The sequence below is a fragment of the Lissotriton helveticus genome, chromosome 7 (assembly GCF_964261635.1).
Source record: "Lissotriton helveticus chromosome 7, aLisHel1.1, whole genome shotgun sequence".
NCBI lineage: Eukaryota > Metazoa > Chordata > Amphibia > Caudata > Salamandridae > Lissotriton > Lissotriton helveticus.
Genome location: NC_136068.1, coordinates 249,043,173 through 249,070,356, shown reverse-complemented (window position 1 = coordinate 249,070,356; position 27,184 = coordinate 249,043,173).

The window sequence follows — 27,184 nt, the reverse complement described above, 5'->3', positions numbered from 1 at the left end:
ATCTGTGTTTTGGTCGTCAAAACAAAGGAGCAGAAGCGGGGCACTCCAAAGATGACATAATTCTCACTCACACACACTGTACGCTGCACAAAGCCTGCAATTACATTAAGCGTTGTGTTGTTCCACCTTTGGTTTCTACTGATAAGACCCCTTAGGACAACAGGACTTTGCTTATAAACAAACACAGCTTTTCAATGCTTGCTTTCTTTAAAACGCTATTGGTGCTTGTTAGACGGGGACCTGGAGGGTCGGCCGAGCACAGTGATCGCACAGACAGGTAACTTCCCCCCCACAGATGGACACCACACAAAGATCAGGGTAACACCTTTTATAGGCACTTCTGGTAGTAGAGTGGTACGATACCAGGCGATCAGGACACGATGATCCTCTCAATTCTAGTCTCTAGTAAGGGAAGGGGGTAGCGGGACAGTCTTGGTACCCACGGGTACTGAGGTGTAACGGTGATAGCTCACAATCCTCGAGCTCGGTGTTCGGATGGGTCAGACCGCGGCAGCGCCGGCAGGTCCCGAAGAGGTCGTAGGTGGCAACGGGCCGCGGCAGCGCCAGCAGGTCCCAACGAGGATGAAGGTTACAACGGGCCGCGGCAGCGCCAGCAGGTCCCACGAGAATGCAGGTTGCAACGGGCCGCGGCAGCGCCAGCAGGTCCCACGAGGATGAAGGTTACAACGGGCCGCGGCAGCGCCAGCAGGTCCCACGAGGATGAAGGTTGCAGAGGGCCGCGGCAGCGCCAGCAGGTCCCACGAGGATGAAGGTTGCAGAGGGCCGCGGCAGCGCCAGCAGGTCCCACGAGGATGAAGGTTGCAGAGGGCCGCGGCAGCGCCAGCAGGCAGGACAATAGTTCACAAGGCAGGGCTGTGGCAGCGCCAGCAGTCCGTCAAGGATGAGTTCGTCGCGGTGTCTCTCGACTCCAGGATACAACTGCCTTCCTGTCCTGGGGCGGCCTCAGTTATAGGTCTGGCGCCCTTTGATGTCCGGACCCTCGCTCTTGGAGGTCGGGAGGTCTGGGATGAGAGACTCCAGACACCCAGCAGGGGGGTGGAGCCAGCGCCCGAGGAGGCTGGGGGTGCTCGGCACCTGGCGGGGGAGAGCCATCGACACTTCTTACTCCCATTGACCTGCCAAGTGGTCCGTTCACCTCCTGGGTGGAGGGTGGTGCCGGGCTGTCGGGGCCTGGCCAGGCCCAGGGTTGGGGTCGGGCTGAGGCCGCGCGGCCGCGTGGTGCCGTGTCCAAGATGGCGGCTGGGCTGGGCAATGGTGCTGACGGCGGCCCGGGCCCTGTCCTGCGGGGAGGGAGCGAGCCCTTCATGTGGCCTGTCCAACATGCGTCCCCCCCAGCTGAAGGCGGGGAGAGTCACCCATCTTCTTGGGGACTTTCCTCGTCGAGGCGGAAAAAGCGGGACAGGCCATCCGCGTTGGCGTGGTCTTGGCCAGGGCGATGCTCCACAGTGAAGTCCATCCCCTGCAGGGAGATGGACCATCGCAATAGTTTGGGGTTCTCCCCCCGCATCTGCATGAGCCATTGCAGGGGCCGATGATCTGTCTGTACCCGGAAATGGGTTCCGAAGAGGTACGGCCGGAGCTTCTTGAGGGCCCATACCACTGCGAAGGCCTCTCGCTCAATGGTGCTCCAGCGCTGTTCTCGGGGCAGTAGGCGTCTGCTGATGAAGGCCACGGGTTGGTCCACTCCTTCGGGGTTCAGTTGGGAGAGGACGGCCCCAATACCATGGTCGGAGGCATCGGTCTGCACGATGAACTCGCGGCTGTAGTCGGGGGCCTGGAGCACCGGAGCGGTGCACATGGCGGCCTTCAGCGTCTCGAAGGCCGCGTGACAGTCGGGAGTCCAGTTGACTCGTTTTGGGTTGTTCTTAGACGTGAGTTCCGTGAGGGGCCCCACAATGCTGCCATAGTCCCTCACAAACCGCCGGTAGTATCCGGTGAGCCCCAGGAAGGCTCGGACCTCTGTTTGTGTTTCGGGGGGTTGCCAGGACTGGATGGCAGCTACCTTGAGTTGGAGGGGGGCCACCAGACCGCTCCCCACTTGGTGTCCGAGGTAGGTCACGGACCCCTGGCCGATTTGGCACTTGCTGGCCTGTATGGTGAGGCCGACCTGTTGGAGGGCCTGCAGGACCGCTCTGAGGTGGTGGAGGTGGTCTGCCCAGTGGCGGCTGTATACCGCGATGTCGTCCAGGTAGGCGGCGCTGAATTCTTCGAGGCCCGCCAATACCTGGTTCACCAGTCTTTGAAAGGTGGCTGGAGCGTTCTTCATGCCGAAGGGCATCACTCTGAAATGGTAGTGCCCATCCGGGGTGGAGAAAGCGGAACGTTCTTGGGCCCTGGGGGTGAGGCCGATCTGCCAGTAGCCCGCTGTCAGGTCAAAGATGCTTAGGTAGCGGGCTGCCCCCATGCGGTCGACTAGTTCATCTGCTCGGGGGATAGGGTGAGCGTCGGTTCGGGTGACCGCGTTCAGCCCCCGATAGTCGATGCAGAATCGGAGCTCCGGCGTGGTGCCCGGTGCCGCGGCCTTGGGGACCAGGACGACCGGGCTGGCCCAGGGACTGTCCGAAGGCTCGATGACCCCGAGGGCGAGCATCTTGGAGACTTCTTCTTGGATGCATGTACGTACTCGATCCGGTACTCGGTACGCCCGGTGTCGGACAGGAGGACTGTCCCCCGTGTCCACGTCGTGCAGGCACCAGGAGGTGACTCCGGGTGCGAGGGAGAACAGGTTTGCGAACGGCAGCAGGAGGGCCCGGCAATCTTGACGCTGCTCTGGGGTCAGGGCCTCGGAGAGTCGGACCCCGTCCACCGAGCCATCTCTTTCCCGAGTCCTCAGTAGGTCAGGGAGGGGCTCGGAGTCTCCTTCTGTACCACTGTCGGTCGCCATCAGCAGGCTGAGCTCTGAGCGCATGAAGTGGGGTTTGAGCCTGTTGGCGTGGAGGACCCGGAGGGGGTTCCGGGGGGACTCCAGGTCGATGAGATAGGTGACGGGACTCCTGCGCTCGATCACCTTGAAGGGCCCCGTCCATTTGTCTTGCAAGGCACACGGTTCGATGGGGGACATCACCCATACCTGCTGACCCGGTTCAAACTCGATGGAGGAGGCATGTTGGTCGTACCACTTCTTCATGTCCTCTTGACTGGCCTCCAGATTGGCTTTAGCGATCTCCCTGAATTTCCGGGTCTGATTTCGGAGGGTCAGGAGGTATTTGTAGACGTCCGGAGGGGTCTTTAGGGGGGCCATTTCCCATTCCTCCCTCACTAGGCTGAGAGGCCCGCGAACGGGGTGTCCGTACAGGAGTTCGAAGGGGCTGAAGCCGAGGGACTTCTGGGGGACTTCTCGGTAGGCGAAGAGGAGGCACGGTAGTAGCACGTCCCACTGGCGGCGTAGGGGTTCTTCCAGCCCCATGATCATTCCCTTGAGGGTGCGGTTGAACCGCTCGACCAGTCCGTTCCCCTGGGGGTGATAGGGGGTGGTGAAGCGGTAAGTGACTCCGCACTGCTGCCAGAGGGATTTCATATACTTTGAAATAAAGTTCGTACCCCTGTCGCTGACGACTTCCCGGGGGAAGCCCACTCGAGAGAAGATCCCCATCAAGGCTCGACCCACTACTGGGGCTGTTATAGTACGAAGGGGGACCGCCTCAGGATAGCGGGTGGCGTGGTCCACCAGGACCAGGATGAAGCGATGCCCCTGTGCTGTTCGGGGGTCCAGGGGCCCCACAATGTCTATTCCCACCTTTTCGAACGGGGTGGTCACCACGGGGAATGGTTGTAGGGGTGCCTTGAGTTTGCGGCCGCTCTTCCCGCTGGCCTGGCAGGTCGGGCAGGACCGGCAATGGTTGGAGACGTCATTTCTCATTTTGGGCCAAAAAAAGTGAGTCACCAGGCGGTGGTAGGTCTTGTCTTGGCCCAGGTGCCCGGCCAGGGGGACACCATGGGCTAGGCTCAACAGGAAGTCTCTGAAGTGGAGGGGCACCACCAGCACTCGTCCGGCCCCCAGTTCTGCGATTTTCTGCTCGCTGTACAAGAGATCATTGTCCCAATAAACCCAGTGGGCCCCGGTGGTGTCTCCTTGGCTCTGGGCGAGCGCTTGCTGTCGCAATCCCTCGAGGGAGGGGCAGGTCTTTTGCTCCTGCCGGAATTGTTCCTGGGTGGGCCCCCCTTCTTGACGCCACTGAGCCAGGTCGGGAAGCTCGGAGGGCTGTGTGGACCCCTCTGTGGTGGGGTCCGGGTGGTCGGTCTGGAGGAAGTCTTCTTCTGGAGTGATCGAGGGCGGAGGTGCTGCCCATTCTGGTTCTTCTGGTCTAGGGATGGTGCGGGTGGCCATGGACCGGGTGGTTACGCACGCCCAGTCCGGGAGACCCAACATCCCCAGATGCTCTCTTCTTTCCACAGCGGCCCACGGGGAGCTCTCGAGATCGTTCCCCAGGAGGCAGTCCACGGGGGCATCGTCGCGGACAGTTACTTTCAGCATGCCGGACACTCCTCCCCATTCGAAGGGGACGCAGGCCATCCGACACAGGCTCTCCGAGTTATCTGCCGATCGGACGGGGCAAAGTACGTTTGGTAGGATTTGTTCTGGGGTCACCAGGTGACAACGGACGGCCGTCACACTGGCCCCGGTGTCACGCAGGGCCTCGGCCTTGCGGCCATTGATGCTCACCCATTGGCTGTACTTCCGAGTGTTGGCGGGCAGGGGAGTCCGCGGGACCATGTCTCTTCCTCCCAGGCATGCCAGGGTCATGGCGGCGGGTTCCCACTCGAACTGCTCCGACTCATAGGTCTCCGTGTCTTCGGAGACTTGTTCTTCTCCCAGGGCGGCGGCCGCCATCTGGCGGGGCCCGGGGACCTGGTTCTTCGGGCAGGTCGGGTCACTGGCATAGTGGCCGACTCGCTGGCATCGATGACACGTCACGTTAGCTCGGAACCCCGGGCGCATCGGGGGGTTTCCCCGGCCTGCTGGGGCCGGGGTGGCGTTAGTGGGCGCGGCCGGGACGGCGTCTCGGCCCCGGCCCGGGCCTCCTCCTCCTCCTCCTCGGGGACGATGATGACCTTGGTTGGTTCTGTTCATTCGGCCCACTCCGGGCCACTCGGGTGCTCTCCCACCGGTCAGCCTCGGTGGCGAGCTGCCGGGGTTCAGTCAATTTACTGTCGAGGAGGTGCTGCCTGAGCTCGACGAAGCAGTTGTTGGAGAGGTGCTCCCACACAATGAGATTGAAGAGTTGTTCGTAAGTGGTTACGTTGTTACCCTTGATCCACCCCTCGAAAGCTCGGCTGAAATAGTTCACGTATTCCAACCACGTCGTACCTGGGATCCGGGTGCAGTTGCGGAACCTCTGGCGATACATTTCGGGTGTAAGCCCATATCGACTGAGGAGGGCGGCCTTCATGTGGTCATAGGACGTCATTTGATGGTCCGGAAGCTGCAGCAGGGCATCACGACCCTCGTTGACGAATCTCCCCCATAGACCGGCTCCCCAGTCACTTCGAGCGACCCGGTGGGCGGTCATGGCACTCTCATAGGCCTTGAACCACTGCTGTATGTCGTCGTTCCGGTGATATTCTCGGACCACATCCTTGGGGATGTGGACCTTCTGCTCGGTAGGACCCGGGGAGTGCGGTTGCTCGGGCACCCCTAGGTTTTTGTTCAGTTTGCGTATTTCTATCTCCGCTAGTTTGCACTCGTGCTCGTATGCCAGTCTTTTTTCTTCGAGGTCTCTCTGTCTCTGTTTTTCCTCTCGCTCTTCTCTGAGTCGTAAGTGTTCTAAGTTTATTTTTTGTTCCGCCAGTTTCAATTCTCCGTCTAATCTGAGTCGTGCCAAGTCTAACTCATGTAATCTATTTTTTTCCCGCTCTTGGATCTCTTCACGGGAAGGGCCTGTTCTCCGTTCTTCCGTCCGGGTGGTGTTGACTTCCGGGGCTGCGGGGTCCCGGGGGGTTGCGGTATTTGTCTCTGTCCAGGCCTCTAGGGCGTTTTTGAAGTATTCTTTTGTGCTTAGCCCGGTGGTAGCAATGCCTAAGTCCATGCAAAATTGTTTGAGCTCTCGGTGGTTGTATTCTTCCAGCTTTTCCATCTGGAACTTCTCCGCCGATCCGCTCTCTTTGGTCGTCATTGTGGTTTTAGTCGTAGGGTGAGTTACTGTCTGTACGGTACGCGTTGGTTCGGATCGCGCCGCTAGCCACCAATGTTAGACGGGGACCTGGTGGGTCGGCCGAGCACAGTGATCGCACAGACAGGTAACTTCCCCCCCACAGATGGACACCACACAAAGATCAGGGTAACACCTTTTATAGGCACTTCTGGTAGTAGAGTGGTACGATACCAGGCGATCAGGACACGATGATCCTCTCAATTCTAGTCTCTAGTAAGGGAAGGGGGTAGCGGGACAGTCTTGGTACCCACGGGTACTGAGGTGTAACGGTGATAGCTCACAATCCTCGAGCTCGGTGTTCGGATGGGTCAGACCGCGGCAGCGCCGGCAGGTCCCGAAGAGGTCGTAGGTGGCAACGGGCCGCGGCAGCGCCAGCAGGTCCCAACGAGGATGAAGGTTACAACGGGCCGCGGCAGCGCCAGCAGGTCCCACGAGAATGCAGGTTGCAACGGGCCGCGGCAGCGCCAGCAGGTCCCACGAGGATGAAGGTTACAACGGGCCGCGGCAGCGCCAGCAGGTCCCACGAGGATGAAGGTTGCAGAGGGCCGCGGCAGCGCCAGCAGGTCCCACGAGGATGAAGGTTGCAGAGGGCCGCGGCAGCGCCAGCAGGTCCCACGAGGATGAAGGTTGCAGAGGGCCGCGGCAGCGCCAGCAGGCAGGACAATAGTTCACAAGGCAGGGCTGTGGCAGCGCCAGCAGTCCGTCAAGGATGAGTTCGTCGCGGTGTCTCTCGACTCCAGGATACAACTGCCTTCCTGTCCTGGGGCGGCCTCAGTTATAGGTCTGGCGCCCTTTGATGTCCGGACCCTCGCTCTTGGAGGTCGGGAGGTCTGGGATGAGGGAGTCCAGACACCCAGCAGGGGGGTGGAGCCAGCGCCCGAGGAGGCTGGGGGTGCTCGGCACCTGGCGGGGGGAGAGCCATCGACACTTCTTACTCCCATTGACCTGCCAAGTGGTCCGTTCACCTCCTGGGTGGAGGGTGGTGCCGGGCTGTCGGGGCCTGGCCAGGCCCAGGGTTGGGGTCGGGCTGAGGCCGCGCGGCCGCGTGGTGCCGTGTCCAAGATGGCGGCTGGGCCGGGCAATGGTGCTGACGGCGGCCCGGGCCCTGTCCTGCGGGGAGGGAGCGAGCCCTTCATGTGGCCTGTCCAACAGTGCTATTAGTCTCGGCATCAGCTTAAGATCCTGTGATTCTGGACACATCACGTAATATTCATGTGCCTTAACCCCTCCCCTCTGCTGCGCTGAACGATCCTCGCTGGTGCGAAACGTTCTATTGTGTGGGCGGGGCCGCGACGTTCAACGGACGTAAGCAGTACTAGCGATGTAGTGCGCACGACGTCCGCTGAACGTGGCCAGCACTCAAGGGGTTAAAAAAAAAGAATGTGACCATGTGTAATGTAACTGGCGCTCAAGTATAGTGCTCCAATACATTCAGGTCAAATTTGCGATATAAAAAACTGTGGCAGGAACCAAAGGTTTTGTTTGTTCTCGTTAATGATGGGACCTGCCTACGGGGACTTTTTCTCCCCACTGCCATTTCTATTCTGGACATCGGTGTTAGGGTCGTCGACACAAAGGAGCAGAAGTGGAACACTCTGAAGATTACATAATTCACACCCACAGTACACTGCACAAAGCCGCCATTACATCAAGCACTGTTGTGTTGTTGCACGTTTGTTTTATACTGATACAACCTCTCAGGATAACAGGCTTAGCTTATAAACAAACGCAGCTTTTCAATGCTTGCTCTCTTTAAAACACTATCAGTTCTTTTGGTCTCTGCGTCCGCTTACCATTCTGTGTTTCTGGACATTCACGTAATCTTCCCGTGCCTTAAATAGAAAATGAATGTAACTGGTGTTCATGTAGAGAGCCTCCAGTTCCCTCAGGTCGAGTTTGCACTATACAAAACTGCAACAAAGAAAAAAAGCATTTGCATAGCGAATAGGTCTCGCCTTTGGGAACTTATAAGTATTTAGTTATGCAGCACAATATCCTTGGTGCAACAAAATCAACTGTTGCATGGCTAAACACTTATAAGGTCCCAAAGGCGAGACCTATTGGCTATGCCAATGCTTGATCCCTCTTCTATCCCTCCGCTATACTTCTGAATCCAAATTACTGACTAACCTATCAGCCACTCAGTTCAGTTCAAAAGCTTTATTCGATTTGTAGAACAAACCATACAAGCAGAACACATACATATATGACATATATTGCTGAAAAACATCGGAAACACGACAATATAAAAAACAATCGGGAGAAGACCATTATATACATAATAACATACAGTGATAAAAAGGCATCAAGGACACGACAGTTAAAAAAAGGATCAGAAGGGAGCCATTATACATAGTAGGAGGGGATTCTAAAAACATGATATGACCGGAGTTAAATTTCTACTGTACAAAGCTATAAGTCAAAAAAGACTAGATTCATTTATAATACATAATGTACCCTTTGTACATATAAAGTATTGCACAAAAATAAATAAGTAAACAAATATACAGACAGGAAACCAAGGTAAGGAAAACGGAACCCAATCCATAATGTCATAAAACTATGGTTTTCCTGGCAACTGTACATTAATAAAATATACAGACAGGGGGCCATGGTAAAAACAGGACTCAGTCTCAAATATCATAAAACCATGGCTTTCCTGGCAGCTGTACATTTTAATATATATGTCGCTACGAAGAAGCAGATATCCATGTCTTCTAAGGAACTAAGTAGCCGTAGAGCGTTCCTCGTGGAACGAACATTGTGATTTAAAAAGACGGGTTTTAAATATGTTACCCTAAGAAAGTGATAAAATTTGCAAAACAGTAGGAAATGGCAGCAGCTCTGACGAGAAACATTGTCACAAGGGCATGCTATATCCGATCTAAAATTCATCATAGGAAATGCAACAAGATGATGAACGATTCCCAATCGTAAGCGTGTTAAAACAAACCGGTGAGAATTGCGAGTGACACCAGAGAGGTAGGGTTGAAAGCCGGTGGGTAGATTGTAATCCCGGTAAGTCATCACGGTTTGCAGCTTTCCAGACGCCTTTGCACGACCTTCTTTCTTATGACTTAAAAACCTTTGTTTAATGTCTTTTTTTGGGATCGAAACTACAGAACTAGGGTCAAGAAAAATGTCAAACTGAAAAAGGAAATAAAACCAATGGTGTATATACTTGAGCCAGCGGATGCGTGAGGAGTAATCCAACCTGAGACAATCGAGAATAATCTCCTGGGTAAATTGAGTTTCAGACTTAGTCCAGATTGAGCGCCATAGCAGCAAGGGGCGCAGTGCAGCAAGGTCCGAAATAAATTCAATTCCTACTTCTTCATGAATCAGGTCCACTGATGCTGAAGGTGGTACGCATAACAGTTTTCTGAGGAACTTATTTTCGTCTCTCTGCACATTAGGACCAACACAATGACCCCAAACCCCCGCTCGATACAATGCTGAGGGCACACATTTTACATTATAGATGTTCATCATGTCTTTGATACTCCTCACCCCCAGTTTAGAAGAGAATCTAAAAATGCTATTAGTGGATCTCTTCGTTTTTAGGCTGATATTTTCAAACTCGGATTGCCATGACCCACTATTGGCAAAGGTGATACCTAAATAACAAAAGGTTTTTACTTGTACCATCTTGACCTTGTCGATAAAAAAGCTAGAATGAGTTTTCTTGGCTTTCATCCCACAGGACATTACAAAGGTTTTAGATTTATTTACTAGTAGCTTCCTACTTTCTATAAACGTCATAAAACTGTCGATGAGGTGCTGTAAACCAATCTGCGTGCGGGACAATAGCACAGCGTCATCCGCATATAATAAAATTGGCACCGGTTTACCTCCAATCAAGGGTGCATCAGCAGGGGTCTGGCACAGTATGGAATCGATTTGGTTAATAAAAAGGGAAAATAAAAGAGGGGCCAGAACGCAACCCTGGCGAATGCCTCTTGAAACTTTGAAAAATGGGGTACATTCGCCAAGTGATCCGTAGCGCACCTTACATGACAGTCTCTCATATAGCCTGGCCAAAAAATGTACAATCTCCTTTGGAGATCCTACCTCCAACAGAACCTGCCATAATATACAGTGGTCAACCAGGTCAAACGCGCTACTCAGGTCTGCAAAACATAAAAACAAATTCCCCTCTTTAACTACCGTGTATTTGTTGATTAAAAGATCTAAATTTACACATTGTTCTAGTGTCCCCATGCCTTTTCTAAAACCATATTGGACCTTGGTTAAAATATCCTTTTTGTTTGCCCATGTTTCCAGCCTCTGTAACATAATTCGACTCATTACCTTTACAGAGGCATCCAGTAAGGAGATGGGGCGATAATTACCCGCCTCTGATTTACTACCTTTTTTAAATAAAGGGATAATAACAGACTGGCCCCAAGATGGTAGTGGACAACCCTCAGCTGCAGCATTGAAGACCCTCACTAGGATGGGTGCCCACAGATTCATTTCGGCTTTAAGAAGGTCTATAGGTACCCCATCGGGACCAGGGGCCTTTCCTCCTTTGCTATCAGACAAGCCTTCATAAACCTCCTCCAAGGAAATTCCCAGTGGTAGGGGCAACCAGGCTGAAACCACTTGGGCAGGAATTTCTAGGGGCTTCCCTTCCGGGTTAAAAATATTTGAGAAATGTTCGATCCATGCATTACATGCTATGTAAGATGTTAATTCCGGAATCCCCTCGGTGTTTAAAAAGGGGCTATTTATGGTCTCCCAGTAGAGTTTACTATTTTGGGTTTGCGCAGCTTGATTAAGATTGTCCCAAGCTTCTTCTTGCAGGACCTTTTTCCTGTTAGAAAGGGCCTCCTTGTATTTAACACGCAAAGTTTTAATATTATTATGATTGCGTGGTTTAAAACATAGGGCCTTTTTAAGTTCACGTAAGGACAAGGTACAGGGTTTGTCAAACCATCCCAGCCTAGTTACTCTGGTTTTAGATTGCTTCTTAGTAAATACAACTTCTATGGCTGTGTTTATTCTAATGTAACTTGACACCATAGTTGCCGTGTTGGTGACTTCCCCTAAACAATAAGAAATCTCGCTCCTACATTTTTCCACGACCTCCTTAAGTTTTTTCGCGGGATCAATTCCGGCCCACTTGTTCCTTGGGCCATTTGGCCTTGTAGGGACTATATCAGTAGAACAAAATTCATTAATGGGAGGCTTACAACCCCACCCTAATAGGGTTAAAAAGATACTATTATGGTCGCTAAGGGATTCTTCCCTCACCCATAAGTTGGTAAATTCGGTAGTGTTTGAAAGCAAAATATGATCAATATTGGTATTGGCATATCTGCCTGTAAATGTAGGGCAAGTATACTTAGACTTGTTTCTGTTACAACTAAGCAGGTCTAGATCAAATTCGGCTATCATATTATTTAAAAGACTACCATAATTACAGTGTGGAAAGTGAAGGGAATCCACTTTATCTGTCACCCCATTATTGCCTTGCTCTCTCCTAAAACCGCATGGGTTACCTGGAGCTAAGGGGCATGGCTGAATGTTAAAATCGCCAGCCCACAAGATGACTGCCACTCTGCGGGAGGATGCCAATACACTTTTGAGTTCGGTTTCCAGGGGAAATAAGATATTTCCCCTAGAAGCATCAAAGATGTTATTATAAAAATTAACAAGGATTAAATCTCTAGATTTATTGGCCTCCAACCGTAACACCTGACTATGGGGTTCAATAAAGAATACCTTTTGGTTTTAAAATCAATCATCTTATTAGAGATTAACATCAATAGACCGCCCTTAGCTCTACCCGATGGGGAGTTGGATGCGTTGAGGCAATATGATGAATAGCCCTCTACATAAATTGGTTCTTTGCACCACGTTTCTTGAAGACAGATAATGTCGTGACCAGCCCCTATAAATTCCTCCCAGAAAGGGGTATTCAGTTTACCTGAAATACCTGCTATATTCCAGGTAACAAAATTAAGCCCTGCCAATATGACTGCTGTATGAGTAACCCTGTCTCGTTGTGGGGCGGGCGATATGTCAGAGGCAAGCTGCTTATCACCTATAGGCTCTTTAAATAACTCCTGATGGGCCGCTGAAATAGCTACTTCGATATCAGAGATCCTACATGGGGTATGAGGACCTACTTTGTTTGTAATAAGATTTAGGTCATTAAGTAGGTCAGGGGCTGTACGGGTTTCTTGGAGAGTAGCCAAGGTGCTACCTGTCGTCACATCTGACCCCTGGTCCCCATGGGCAAAGTTATCCCTAGATGGAGTGGCAAAAGGTCAATCGACCATTTCCAAACAATCAAACCTATTACTAACTGGGATGCCCCTCCACCCCCCCGCGGTAGGGTGGTCGCTGTTTTGGCGCCACGGCCGCTGACCCCACTCTCTACTTTTGTTCTTCTGTGGATACCAAGAACCTGTGTTGTTCCACGTGCGCTCAGATGGTTGTGCCCAGTTTGGGACTGTCGAATGTTGGCGCTCGGATGGTTGCACCCAATTGGGAGCTATCAGGGGCTGACACTCAGGAGGTTGTACCCAGATTGGTACTGTCGGGTACTGGCGCTCAGGAGGTGGCACCCAGTTTGGTGCTATCGGGTGCTGCAGCTCAGGTGGTTGCACCCAATTTGAAACCAACGGGAACTTGCGCTCAGGTGGTTGTGCCCATTTTGGAACTATCGGAGGCGGGTGCACAGATGATTGTACCCAGTTAGGAATTATCGGGTGCTGGCGCTCAAGAGTATATACCTAATTAGGTGCTGCCATATTCTGGTGACTACGTTCATAGGGATAGAAGGAGGAGAGGCGATGGGCATCAATTCCCCCCTTCTTTGCCAAAGCGGGCCAGGAACAAATATAATCCACCATATCTGGATCATCGCAGGTCACTATGATACAGTCTCCCTGAATGTTTTTAGGTTCATCCCCAATCCATGGCACTCTGCGTACTGCTGAGATTCGACTATTTTGGGGAGATTGAAGGGACCTGTTCATAGTAAGCCACTGTGAGACCTTGTTCCAAAGGGACCAAGATGGCTCCTCCTTATTTATAGGTAGCTCAGGGACCCCAGTAAGAATGATGGTGTAGGGAGACGCTTCTGGTGATAAGTGGACGGGGCGCCTTAACCTGGAACCCCTTTTACCCTTATCAGGTCGAGTCGACGATGGGTGCTGGGGTAAAAGAGGAGTGGTGAGCCTTTTATTTGATGGTTGAGACAGACCCTTGTTGGGCGCAGACTGGATGGACTGAGTAGGCTGAGTGGGGGTGGGCTGAGAAGAGAGGGTGGCCGTGTTTTCGGTCATATGCACACTCCCTAGGGGGGTTGAAGAAGATGTTTCTGGCTTTTTATGCTTAGTTAGATTAAGCTGAGGTATTGATGTCGAAGAGCAGTTAACTACGCTATCCAACTGAACCCCTTGTGCTCCTGATCTGGAAGGGATTGTTATACCCACCCCATGTTTTACTTGGGCCAGGCTAAGCTGAGTCGATGGCTTCTGGATAAGAGTGGCTAGTTGTTTTTCAATCGACATAATGCTTAGTTCTAGGGGTTTCAAAACATGATGTAGTAGTTCCCTAATATTCGCTAGAAGTTGGGAGTTGGCATCACCCAAGGTACGGACATCCCCTTATTTAGACGTGGGCGCTGAATATGATGTTGGTTCCAGTATGTTGATAGATAACGAATTAAGATCCATTGAGGCACCCTGTGGTGGAATAATGGTTGCCCCTTTCTTATTGGTGATAGCAGATTGATCGATCGTGGGATTACTTTTCTTTAGGTCTTTAACCTGTTTTGGAACAGCACCCTCCTTGGCCCCTGTTGGCTGGATCTCGGGGCATTGATCTTGAGATAGCAATGACTGAAGGTCTGGGGAGTTCTCAAGGTTCTCCGTGGAGTCAAGATCAGAAGTAATGTTATTAGCTGACAGGTCAACCGTATTCGGGATGGAGTGGACCTCAGCTATAACATTTGGTTGTAGTAACACCGGGATGGATGTGGTCAACTGAAGTGGCGATTGTGCTGATGCTAAAAGGCCCAGGGAGGACCTCCTAGCAGTTGCCAAGTCCTGTGACACCCTCCGCTCCAGTAAAGAAATACTTAGATTAATGGCCTCATTAGTTCTAGTAATAAATTGGTCGAGCGGCCCAGTGAGCAAGGCAGTTTTCATGGCCGTCTTGCTTCTAGAACCCCTGGTCATGGTAGGGAAGAGTAGGAAATATTTGGTCTGATAATATAGCGATGGTATGAAACAACAAAAGTACCTTAGTAGAAGAGCGTATGGATCAAATCGTAGGGCAAAGGGGGGTGGCCCAGCCCGGCCTCGCTCGGTCTCGAACGGGCTAAAACGGGCCCGCCCGGCGTCCCGCGAGACGGGTGTACTGACGCTTTTAAGCGCCTCCTGGCGCTGAGAGGTGACGCTGCAAGCCGCTGAGCGCTCTGGGAATTGTGGTCCTCCTCTTGCTCGTCTCCGCTCGGCTGCCTCGCTCCAGGTGGTCAGTGAGCGTGAGGCAGCGGGAGACAAGCGGGCGGGTCCTGGTGGCGTCAGCAACAAGCTCGTGGCAATTCCCCAGGACTTTACAGGTACGAGTGGCAGCAAGCAGCAACAGGCAGAAAGAAAGGTTTCCCCCTCCACAGTGGGTGTACTGACGCTTTTAAGCGCCTCCTGGCGCTGAGAGGTGACGCTGCAAGCCGCTGAGCGCTCTGGGAGTTGTGGTCCTCCTCTCGCTCGTCTCCGCTCGGCTGCCTCGCTCCAGGTGGTCAGTGAGCGTGAGGCAGCGGGAGACAAGCGGGCGGGTCGTGGCGGCGTCAGCAGCAAGCTCGTGGCAATTCCCCAGGACTTTACAGGTACGAGTGGCAGCAAGCAGCAACAGGCAGAAAGAAAGGTTTCCCCACTCAAATTACTTTCATGTTTCACTATACTAATTTAACACTAATCCTTTATGGGTTCCAGAGTAGCATGCTACTCCGAAAAAGCGCTTCAACGCCTCATCAGGGGTAGTAAGGGCTATATATTTGCAATTGCAATACAATGCAATATCACCGCTCTGACACTTGGAAGCATGACTCCTTCCAATCTCCTCGACGCGGATGACCTGGTCCTAATAAGCCGACCGCCAATCAGACTAGTGCACCTATTGGACACTACTCAAGATTACTCGCATGCGAACGCTCTACAAAATCAACTTAAGCAAAACAAAAACCATGACAATAAATTACACCAAAAAGAAGAAACTGCATTGGCATCGAGACACTCATCGCCTAGACCTAGGAACAGAATACAAATACCTCGGAATCTTACTAGATAGTAAAGTCTTCTATAAGCCACATATGGAGGGCCTGCTGCAGGAAGATACCACAACGACAATATCCATGATCCCCCTAAAAAAGCACTGTCAGGCCTGCCCTTAGACCCTCTATTCCAGCTCCTTCAGGCAAAGCTAGTTCCAATGTTAACTGACGGAAGTGAGCCAATGCAAGGGAGGGAAGCTATTTTTCTGGATAAAATATTGCTGACACTTAATGAACGATCTTCTACCTCCCCAGCACAAATATGGCTAGAATTCGGCCTACATAAACAGATCATGGCCAGAAAGGGGAGGCGGCGGGGTGGGAGATGTTCATCAAAATCTAGCATAAGATCAGGGGAGCAGAGGAAGGCGCACTGAATTCACACCTCTGGGCTGAACTGACATCCTGGGAAAAGTCTCCAGCCAGAGAGTACCTTCATGACTCCCTACTGAAGTTAGGCCTGACTAACATATGAGAGACCCCTGCAACCCACTCGAGGTTCAAACAAGTAGTAATTTAAGTCACAAAAATAATATCTGTAATCGAACTTGTGCAAAAAGGCATGACCTCAACGACTACACAGTCATCAAACCAAAACCATATCTGAGCACGGGATTCACCTTAACGACCAAGGAGAAATTTTTAAGACATCGCTTGGGTATACTTGTCATTTTCTCTCACCTCTCTGGAGAAAGAAATCTGGAGACCACATTTGCCGCATTTAGCGGCAATGGTAGTGAGGATCTTGTACACAGAATCTGCATCTTCCCATGTCTACTGGATATACGTTGCTCATTGCTCCATCCCATTTTCAACCAAAAAGACATCAGGTCTTGCAGGCAGGCAAAGAAGTCTTGCTTTGATCCAATTGCCACTCAACCAAACTGCTGCTTCACAAGATTCCTCAACGCAGCAAAAATGAGATTTCCACCTTGCAACGAAACAGCAGGCGAGTAAAACAACTACTGTGTCACATACAACTTAACCCCTATCGTCCACTCTCCTTAAATTAACTAAGGCTGCTATAATTATTTAAAAATCCTCTAGAATGACGCTACTTAATGCAATATGTACATAGCACTTTTGCCCGATAAATCACACAAGGCTGACAAAACCGGCAAACCACCCAAGCAACCATTTACTACGAAGCCATACAAATATCCAACTAAAGTACTATTGTGCACAGCAAACTTTGCACAACCAATCCTTTGCCCTACGTAAGGTCACGCCTGATACTCAACCACCTGAAAGCTGCAGCCTTTTCGACCTCCGCTCAAGACCGGGATGGTTAAGAACAACATCAGCAATCTATGACTGCTAACCTCTACCTGAGATAATATGTTTTTGATGCACTTTATGGCATCACCCGATATTACAAGATGACCTCATGCAGGATTCCTGATAAAATCAGCTTCCACACTTCTGAGCCAACTGCTTGAAAGTACAAAGGCTAACCTTAAGCAGTACGCTTTTTATGACGGGTTTAATCCATTTTTATTGATTACTTTAGTGTTGTATAAATTCATTTGTAAAATGATACGTGTATGCAATGATTTTTATTAATCATGTATAATAAAACGACTTCTTCTTGCAGAGAACAGTGGGGCGATGCTACTCTGCCTTAGCGGAGGAGACGCTGCTGGTGGTGCCGGGGAAACCATCTGTGGAGTGGAAATCAGCAAACCACAGAGGATATGGAGCTCTTATCTGCTCAGTTCCTCTCAGTCCTCCACCAAAATCTAGCTCTAGATTACCCTACAGTGACTTTTCTGGCAGTCAGTTCCAGGGCAATTTAAACCAAATGATTCTGTAAGGGTAGATGTTGCCATATAATTAGACCTGATACAAGTGCATTCAAATTCACTCTCTACTGGACAGTTTGTATAGCTCAAACAAAAAAGCGTTTTTTTAGCACAAAGGTTTTCCATGGAAGGTCTGAGTGTTGAGGGTGGTGGACCTCTTAAATCTGCACCTATAGTGTCCAGAGTCTGTCTATTGTCGGCAGAAGCAAACATCCCTGCGAATATCACCCATACCCATTCCTTTCATTTTTCAATTTATGTTCACAACATTGACAAAAACGGGGTTCTCCACACTTATTGTGACCCACCACTTCCAAATTTGTCCCAAGCACTTTATCATGCTTTGATTGTTGTTTTCCATCTTGTGTTTCCTAAGCAAGCATACTTTGGCAAATTATCGGTGCTACAATTGTGTTAACAGTCTTGTGTGGTGGTGAATCTTGTCTTGTGTGTGGTTGTGCCCATGTTATGTAGTTTGACGATTGTTACTAATGCTGCATGGCTTGTGCTTACTTTGTGATGTTGGTTTGGTTGTGCTAGCAGAATATTTGTATGCTCACCTTGCATATTTTGTGGTTATGCTGACTGCCATGTGATGATTGGGGTCATGTACTACGGGCACAGCCACTGAATAACTATGTAGATTGAGATACCTTTCTCTTAGCACATGGTAGGGCCCAGACCTTGCACAATCTTCTTGACAGGAAATCAGACAATATGTCTATGATGACAGTAATGACTATGTTCTAAAAAAAGATGAGGAAAAACGATATGAAGCGCTTTAGGATGCCAGTTGGCTGGGCACTTACCTAGATACTGGCGTTGTGTTCCCCCTTGGCTTCCGCCATGGAGGAAAGCACCTCCTTCAGAAGTTCTGGACTTAAAACTACCAGTCATGGAAGTTAAGACTAATGTACTGCCGTAAGTATTGCAACCTGGTCAGTCGCCCACAGAGCCAGGTTTGCCATTTGATGTGATCCGCACAAACACTCTTTCGGGCATTTGGTCAAAGCCTTGGTCAGGTCTGCCCTTTAACCAGCAGGTTGCTCGTCTCCATCGCCCTGCACCAATCGACCCGACTTTCTTACTTAACCCTCAACGCCAAAGTATCTGGTGGGGCAGGGGTCCACCAGCAAATCTTATCCAAGTGCATTCCAGACTAGTTTGCCGGGTTGTGCATCAAAGAAAATAAATTGAAACATTTCAAGCCTGAGGAGAAACAATTAGGGAGAAGAGAAGGGTATGGCCCTGTACGCCCCTTCCCATAGCATCTAACACAGCATAAATGTATGGCTGCAACTGTAATCAAAAACCGGATTCGCTGTGTAATTAGTGCTCCAAGATAATTGGCTCTGGCACGTATATAGGCTGAGCAAAACTTTAACCTTAGATAACTGTTTATGGAAAGTCATTCTCAGTGGAAGTGGAAACCTCACACACTTTTTAGTGTCATGCTTCATCATAGGAATCCTCTCTCCACCCTGATGTTTCCTCTTCCACCAAGGATGACTTGCCATAGACAGTAATCTACAGTTAAAGTTTTGCTCAGCCAATATATGTGTCCGAGCCAATAATGTTGGAGCACTAATTACACTTCGCATCAGTTTTTTGATAATAATTGCCACCGTACATTTATGTTGTGTTAGTCGTTTCAAGTCTGGAAATGAGATTTGTGAATGCCAGCTTTCTCTTGGCCCACCATTGTCATGTCCTTTGGCACTCTGTGACAAACATTTTCTCGGCTGCTCTTTACAATTTCTGGGCTTCCCTTACCCAGGCTATTGAGGACACTCTTGGTGCGGCAAAATTTATAATTAGTTCTGGACATGGCACAACTCACTGTTTAGGGCACTCAAGGGATACCATTGTGGCTCAGGGCCACACCTGGAAGAGGTCTATGGGCTTCTTGGGGGGGTGATCAAACTTCCTTAATGAAAATGCAGTTTGATAGCTCGCGCCTTTTCGGCAACTAAGCGGACTCCGGCTTGGGACGATGCTTGGGGAGCCACAGCATGTTCCTTGGGCCTCTTGGCTCCTGCAAGACAATTCCACTAGCAATACTGTCCTCTCCATGGCTAAAATAGAGGTTTTCCATTTCGCTATCGTCCGACTCCAACCTCGGCCCACCATGCCTTTCAGACTTTTCGTGGCAGAGGCCGAACACTTCAGACACAAAGAGGACTCAAAGGACAACATGCTGCTCAGTCACCCTCCACTCCAGTAGCTGCCAAACTGTTTTATTTTGTAATTGGCAGTACACAGCCTTACTTTTGGAGGCAAGATCCATTATTTATGCCAAAGGTGGCAGGTCTTTTCTTCAAACAACTGAGTCCTGCAAATTGTCCAGTGGCTCTTACTCCTTTTCATTCCTTTCTACCCCGCTGAAACTTTCATGACCATCATGGCGTCTGACAGAGAATCATCTGTCTGTTTTCCAGAAGGAAGTGAAGACCCTTTTTGGCCGGAGGGCCATAGAGAGGGTTTTGGCCTCAGACCTAGTACCTGGTTGTTACTCCCTTTACTTCCTAGTGCCAAAGGAGGATCAAGGCCTTCATCTTATTTTCCTGTGGGAGTACAAATTCAAGATGCTCATATTAGCCCAGGTGCTCTCTGCCCCAGACCCTAGAGACTGGGCGGGGGTATTGGACCTGCAGGATGCTTATTTTCATATCCATTCTGCAGACCCATAGGCACTACATGCAGTTCCACTGGTCCGGGAGCATTTTCAGTTTGTAGTGTGTCCCTTTGGCCTCACCAGTGCCCCTCAGATGTACACTAAAGTGATGGAGTAGTCACCGCACACCTTCAGAGGATGGGATGCCAGTATTCCCCTACCTCGACGACCCACTGTTGAATACGGGCTCATTCCAGGCAGTCATCAGTGATATCCAATAACGGCCAGCCTCCTAACATCGTTGGGGTTTTCTATCAACATAACAGAAACACACCTGACTCCTTTACAGAAGTTCCTGTCCATCAAAGCTATTTTGGGTACGTCACTATTTCATGCTTTCCCCCCGGGCAGAGACCCCAGGAAATTCGAGTCATGATTCTGATGTTTCAGCGTTGGTCCTGGGTCTCGGTATATGTGACTCTAAGGCTCTTGGGGTTGTTGGCCTCCTGCATCCTTTTGACCAAACATACCCGCGGCATATGCAGTCTGTGCAGTGAAACGCAAATCCTAGTGGGCTAAACATCAGGGAAATTGGTCAGATTGTACCCAGGATTCAGAGGAGACTGCAAAAGATCTGCAGTGGTGACTACTGGACTGTGATTAGGTCAGTGGCAGAACCCTCTCCTTACCTCACACAGAGATGGTAGTGGTCCCAGATCATCACTGCTGGGTTGGTGAGGCCATCTGGGAGAGGTGGGGATCAGACGTCTCTGGAGGAGACTTGACTCCACAGAAGTTTGTTGGTGTTCAGGGTGATTCACTTGATTTTGAAGGCCTTCTTGCCTGCTATCAAATGAAGGCCTATGCAGGTGCTTATGGACAACAACACTGCCATGTAGTACTGCGAAAAGCATGGTGGGGTGGGTTCCTGGGTTGGATTCAGGGTCCTGGCAGGGGCCTCTCTGCCTCTGGAAGAGGCTGAACCATCAAGATATTTCCTCAGTGGTAAACCATTTGGCGGGATCTTTGAATGCCAGGGTAGAAAATCTCAGCCACTTTCGCCTAGCGGATCATGAATAGCTGTTGACCCCGAAGTTAGCACATGGCATCTTTCAGTATTGGGAAGAACCCTGGTTTGGTCTTTTCACCACTGCTGAGAGTGCACAATGGCAGCACTTTTGCACGTTGGAGTTTCCAAGGTACTTCTCCCTCAGGGATGCCTTGGGCCTCATGTGCAGTTTGGGACGACTGTATGCCTGCCCACCACCACCTCAAGTCCTAAAGATGATCAGTAATGACCGGGCCCAAGTCATCCTAGCAGCCAAGAGAGTGTGGTAACCGAACCTCCTGGCCATGAGCACATCTCCTTTGGAAAATCTGCCGCTTTAGGAGGATCTTTTTTCTCAGCAGCAGGGCAGGGAATTGCATCCTGGCCTGCAAAATCTACATCTCCAAGTTTGGAGTTTAAGCAGTGGCAATTGACCTCCTTTAACGTGCCACCTGAGGTCGTTGATGTGATCTTAGCAGTGATGCGTCCCTCGAAAAAGCAGTGTACGCCATTCGTTCCCCAAAAAATCATAGATTCGTTCGTTACCCAAAAATGTAACATATTACAAGCAAAGTTATCTGAGGTTTTATTACTTGTTCACTCCCTAGCTCAGCAGGGACATGCTTTGGTCACTGTTAAGGACTACTCATCTGCTTTTTCTGCTTTCTTTTTTTTTCTTGCATTTGCTATATTAGCCCTAGATATTTAAATCACCTGCTGTTATGAGATTTACAACATTTGTTTCTGCCATAGGCCTCCATGAGTCTTGAATTTAGTCCTCAAGTTTCCGATCTGCACCCCTTTTGAGCAGTTTCACAGTTGTCCCTTCAGACTTCTGATATTAAAGACCGTTTTTCTCATCGCCATAACATTGTTTAGACATGTCAGCAAGCTTCAGGCTCTATTGGTCAACTCACCTTATACCACTTTTTTTCCAGATACGTTGATGTTGAGGACCTGGGTTTCATTTCTTTCGTAAGTGGTCGCCTCTTATGCTGAGTAGGCTGTCACCCTTCTGGCTTTCTTTTTACTCCATCTCACCACTCTGAAGGGAGAGACTCCATCATTTGTACCTTAAAAGAGTGCTAAGCTTTTATATCTAGTGCACCAAAGATCATCAGGTGGGCGATCAGCTCTTTGTAGGGCTTTGTGGAGCAAATAAGGGCAAGGTAGTGTAAAAAAGGACCATCCCTTGGTGGACTATTCTCTGCAAAAAGATCTGCTACACAACGGTGAAGAAGGAGCCACCAAAAGGCTTGCAGGCTCATTTCACCAGGGCCGATGCTGCTAGAATAGCCTGTCTTGGACATCTGTCAGGTCGCTAAGCGGATGTTAGTACAACGGTTCATGAAACGCTACTGCCTCGACAGTCTGGCCTGTTGAGAGGGCCATTTTGTCTGCTTGGTTCGCCTGGACATTTTGGTCTGAGCCACTTCAAAGACCCATCAACTTGGGAAGTACCGCTATGGTATCTATTTACAAGGTGAGAAATCAATGGTTAGCAGTATCCATCCGAGCAAGTAACTTACCTTCGGTAACGATCTTTCTGGTGGATACTCTAACTGCAGATGCCTCTCCCAACCTCCTGCCTCTCAGTTCTGTGAACAGGATTCTTTTCACATCTAAGAAGGTCCCAAATTCACATATCTGCAGACCGGTCATAATTATATGCGAAGGGGCTCTGCTTCTGAGGGACAGCCTAAATAGCAACTGATGTCACCGTGGATGGGTGGCTGGCCACTTCTGGAGCGGAATGACCTTAGCACACAGCCACACGACCCCATGTGCTAGGCGTGCAGGTGTACTGCTTTTAAAGTTTCCGGTTCTAGTCTGATACCTGGGGAATATGTACTATGTTGGTAATCTGTGGTTTGATAGAGTAACCACCAGAAAGCTTTTTACTAAAGGTAAAATACTTGTTCATTTAGGTCGAACTTGGCGCCCAACACCAAATCATATATTTTACCATTCTCACTGTATGCGTGGTTATTTCTGGGAGAGCATTACACGTATGGCTAAGAGATAATATGATATAAAAGATCACGCAATGAGTCGTGTGTACCAATAATTTGTAACATAGTCGTAGAAATGTATTTGCCTCCATGTAGGCCAAAGCGGTGATGGACAGTGAGTTAGCCAGGCTCCTGTTTCTCAAGTTGGCGACCTCACAGCATCAGAGGGCCAATTGACCAACCAGATAATAATGCATCATGTGTCTCAAAAAGGCTGTGTGCGGTATACACACGGAAGCGGGTAGTAATTGGTTGCTAAAATAGCCTGATAAATATAATTCCTTTCGTGAATAAAATCGAATAAATAGACACAGAAAAATACGTGTTTTTTAATAAACGTTTTTAAGGTATTATTTACGAATTTCCAATGAAAATGTGTTGTTTTAATCTGGCTTTCTGAAATCTATTCAACCTGCCCTTTTATGATTGAAGGGGGCAGGTTGCCCCCAGTAATGGAGGTGTAGTTTATGGCCACTAATGGCAATGGCTGCACGATCAATATTTTCAGATTAGAACAGGTAATAAAAGAGCAAGTTAATGACTTTGGAATCCTCTTTTTATGGTGTTTTTCTTCTTGCTTTCAATTTGCATTCCCTGCACAGAGTGCCAGTTCATTAAGGATAAAGCCACACCGCCTAATGAGTTTAACACCCCTGACAACGACAGTGATGTCTTAATCCTGCTGAAAACTGCAGCCAGTACCTGAAAGCACGTTACACACTTTGAGATTCTGAGATGTGGCACTATTCATGTTCTAAGCATTTGCAGGCCAGAATACAGAGTGCAATTGATCCACACTGGCCTTTAAATGATGAAAGAGAGCTTATTGACGTCTTTTTTCATTGCATTTGCTTAAAGTAACTGGGCATTATCCTTTGAACCGGTGTTGTTTAGGATGAAAAACATGCTGGCAGCAGTAAAGTTGTATGTGGATAAGCCGCTGCCTTGCAAATGTGTGACCTGTGGACAAAGCTGTATTGCATTCTGATTCTTATAGAGGCGACTGTCGCAAAATTCTGGCACTGATCACTTACTCAAGTGGCCCTTGGCCCGGAAAATGGAACAGATTCTTTTCATTCCCGGATTTGCCGGTTACTGCTAGGTTGGGGGAAATACAGCCAGTTATGAGTTAGATCCGGAAAGTCCAGAAAAAATAAGGAATCAGTAATTCCAGATCAGATTCCGCCGTAATTCCTCATTTTGTTGTAGAATTTCACACGGAGATTTCCCTGTCAAAGTACAAAATATATTATTGCGAGGCTGGTAACCTGGTTACCAGCCCCATCGAATTAAGAGGCCTCTTGTAAAGAGAGCCTACTTGTCCTGCGAAAATACTGCATGTACAAAAGTTGCCTACATGGCACTGAGCTCTGAATCTTGTACAACAATGAATAAAATACTCGAAGCTTTTGTTAAATACTTTACAAACAAGAGGCATTGTCAAAGTCAAAAAGTCTGCCTTTTGGCTAAGTGAAAGTTTCTCTTCATTTATTGCATAGATTATGTATGGTTGGATGGGAGGGTGAGTGGGTAATCGTGAGAACGAATCGATGGTTAGATGGATAAATGAGTATATGTATTAATGAGTAAGTGACTGAATAAATGTATGAATAATTGAGAATAAGAGTTGCATTCTTTTAAGCCAGCAATGATGTGTGGTTACACAACCACTTTGCAGGATACCAGGGGAATTTTAAAAACGGAATCTGCTTTATGGATTAACTCCTACATGTTCTTCATTTCTATTCAGGTTTTTACCCTGATATTATTCGTGAAATATGTTGGGGCGATAAAATCAACCCACACAGTATTGCAGTGTTGCTTGTAATCGTGATGGAATTAGTAACTTTCATCATCAGACCTTTTGGGATAAACGTGGTACTCTTAATAAGGCCTACGGTGCGTTAGTGTAACATCTGTTTGTTCAGGGCTTCGATATAACGGTTTTATTACACCTATTGTAGTAAAGGCAAGATATTACTAAAATCAAATTCTACATGTATGTTTGCAAGTGACTAAAACATTTCTAGGGAAAAGGGAAATGTTAAAAAAAGATGAACTTATTTCTCGCATGAGATTGTTAATATTTCTTCAACAGTAACTTTTATATAAACCATAAACCTGCAGTATGAAGTTTTATTACCCTTGGATACCATAAAAGGAAGCTGGTGAAATAAAGGTTATTAACATCAGCGGTGTAGAGGTGACCGTGGTCTCTGCAGGAGATCAAGCCTTTTACACCAAGTTATTAAGGCTGCAGGGGACACTAATACAGTTTTCACTTCCCATTAACTTCGGTTTATCCGCGTTTGCTCTTTCTTGCTGTTTTCTAACTTAAGCCTCTCAGACCCGCAGAGCGCGAGAGAGCTTTCGCGCATAGGACTGAATAATGTTTAATTTGCGATATTACCAACAATGACCTAACGTAGATGAGTTTTAAATGAGTTAATGCAGTCTTAGTTAAATTTCTAAATAACTATTATTTACCACTGTGTTCTATTTAATCTAGAGATAGGATTAACAAAAAATAGAGATAAGTATTATTAAATTACATTCTTACATTTAAATTGGCCATTTCATGCTCCATAATTTTAACGCCTTCCACGCTGATGACGAGCTGGGCTCGTCATGAGGTAGCCTCCTCGCACGCTGATGACGAGCCCAGCTCGTCACGTAAAGTGCGCTTTTAAAAATCTCAGCGTACGAGCGGAATTCCGCCCGCACGCATGCGATTAACTTAGCAATATTTCAAAATAAGAGCATGTTTAATACTGGTAATTGCCATTTTTATTCAATGTGGCGTTAAAAATCGGAGTAGATAATGGAAAACTGAATTCTTGGGCGCCCATGAAACAATAGTGCTAAAACTTTCCGGCTGTCTATGGCCTCGTAAATACGTGTGTGCTGTTTGAACTTTTTTTTTTGCCTACCCAGAATCTGGCCCACTTGGAACACTTTGGGCCTGATTCAGACTTCTTAATACCTGTACGCCAAATTTCAATTGGTCCGCTAACACTATGGACATCTCTAGTCATTGACTAGAAGTTCCATCAAAGCTGTTCCTGTCAATGAGATAACAGTTTGACGGACAGCTCCGTCAATCACAACAGCTGCCCATCAAACTTTTAACAAGTTTTTGGTTTTTCAGAAGCAAAATTCCAAAGTGGGACTTTGTTTCTGAAGAAACAAAAACTAAAGATCCCACACCATGGGAGCTTTCTCCCATGATGTGGGGGTCATTTAATCGTTCTTTACTATCCCTTACTGCTACATTTTTTACTGCAGAAAGGATGAGCGAAAACAGTAAAAACTGGCCATTTGACTGCGCGCTCTAAATGAAAGTATATCACTGTGGTGTTTTTTTTTTTTTTTTTTTTGCTGGATGTATCTGTTAGGCCATGAACAAAAGATACATGCATGTGAAAACCTTTTGGCCTGTGTATGGGCTTGTTTCTTTTAATTAGTTTTTTAAAACTAAGGTTGTGATACTGTGTTTCTGAAATTCATTGGATAATTTCTCTTAATTATATGAACCCAAGAGCCATTTACATTTGATATACATTGATTTGATATACCTAGTTCATTAGTTTACACCATGTCCTCAGAGGGAAACGTTTGATCACTGAAACCGTTTTATTCCCAAAACGTTTGCGAGGTTCCTTCCTTTTCCTTATCTTTTGTCCTAGCAAACATTTCCCATTTGGGCACATCTTATTTCATCTTGCATCAGTAACATTAAAAGCATAGTTTTCATTTATTAAGATGCACCTACAATAGTCTATCATCCATGTCTGTATTTGAGGTATCTGCAAAAACAGACACAACTGTGTCCCTTGCCGGAATGCACTGTTCGAATTGGCCCTAATGCCAGGGTGCTATACCCACGTTTTTTTTAAACAATATTCAACAGCTATACCAAGATTTTTAAACCTTCAATAACCCATCAATGTCTTCAAAAACTCTTAGTGCACTGACTCAAACACACTTCGTGTTTCAAAAAAACATTTCATTTTTTACTTAGCTGTTTCAAAATACTTTGTTTCTGATATTACATTAAATTGTTAGCATTTTATAACATATTCACAATTCATTTTCATTGAGAACATAATGCGAACTAATATGATTGCTCAGAACTCATAATTCACATCATTTTCATATGACACAACAAATGTATCAAAACTTGCGACGCCTCCCTCCCAATGCATTTCGATGCCGAAGCATCTTCGTCAGGGGAATTACTCTATGAAAA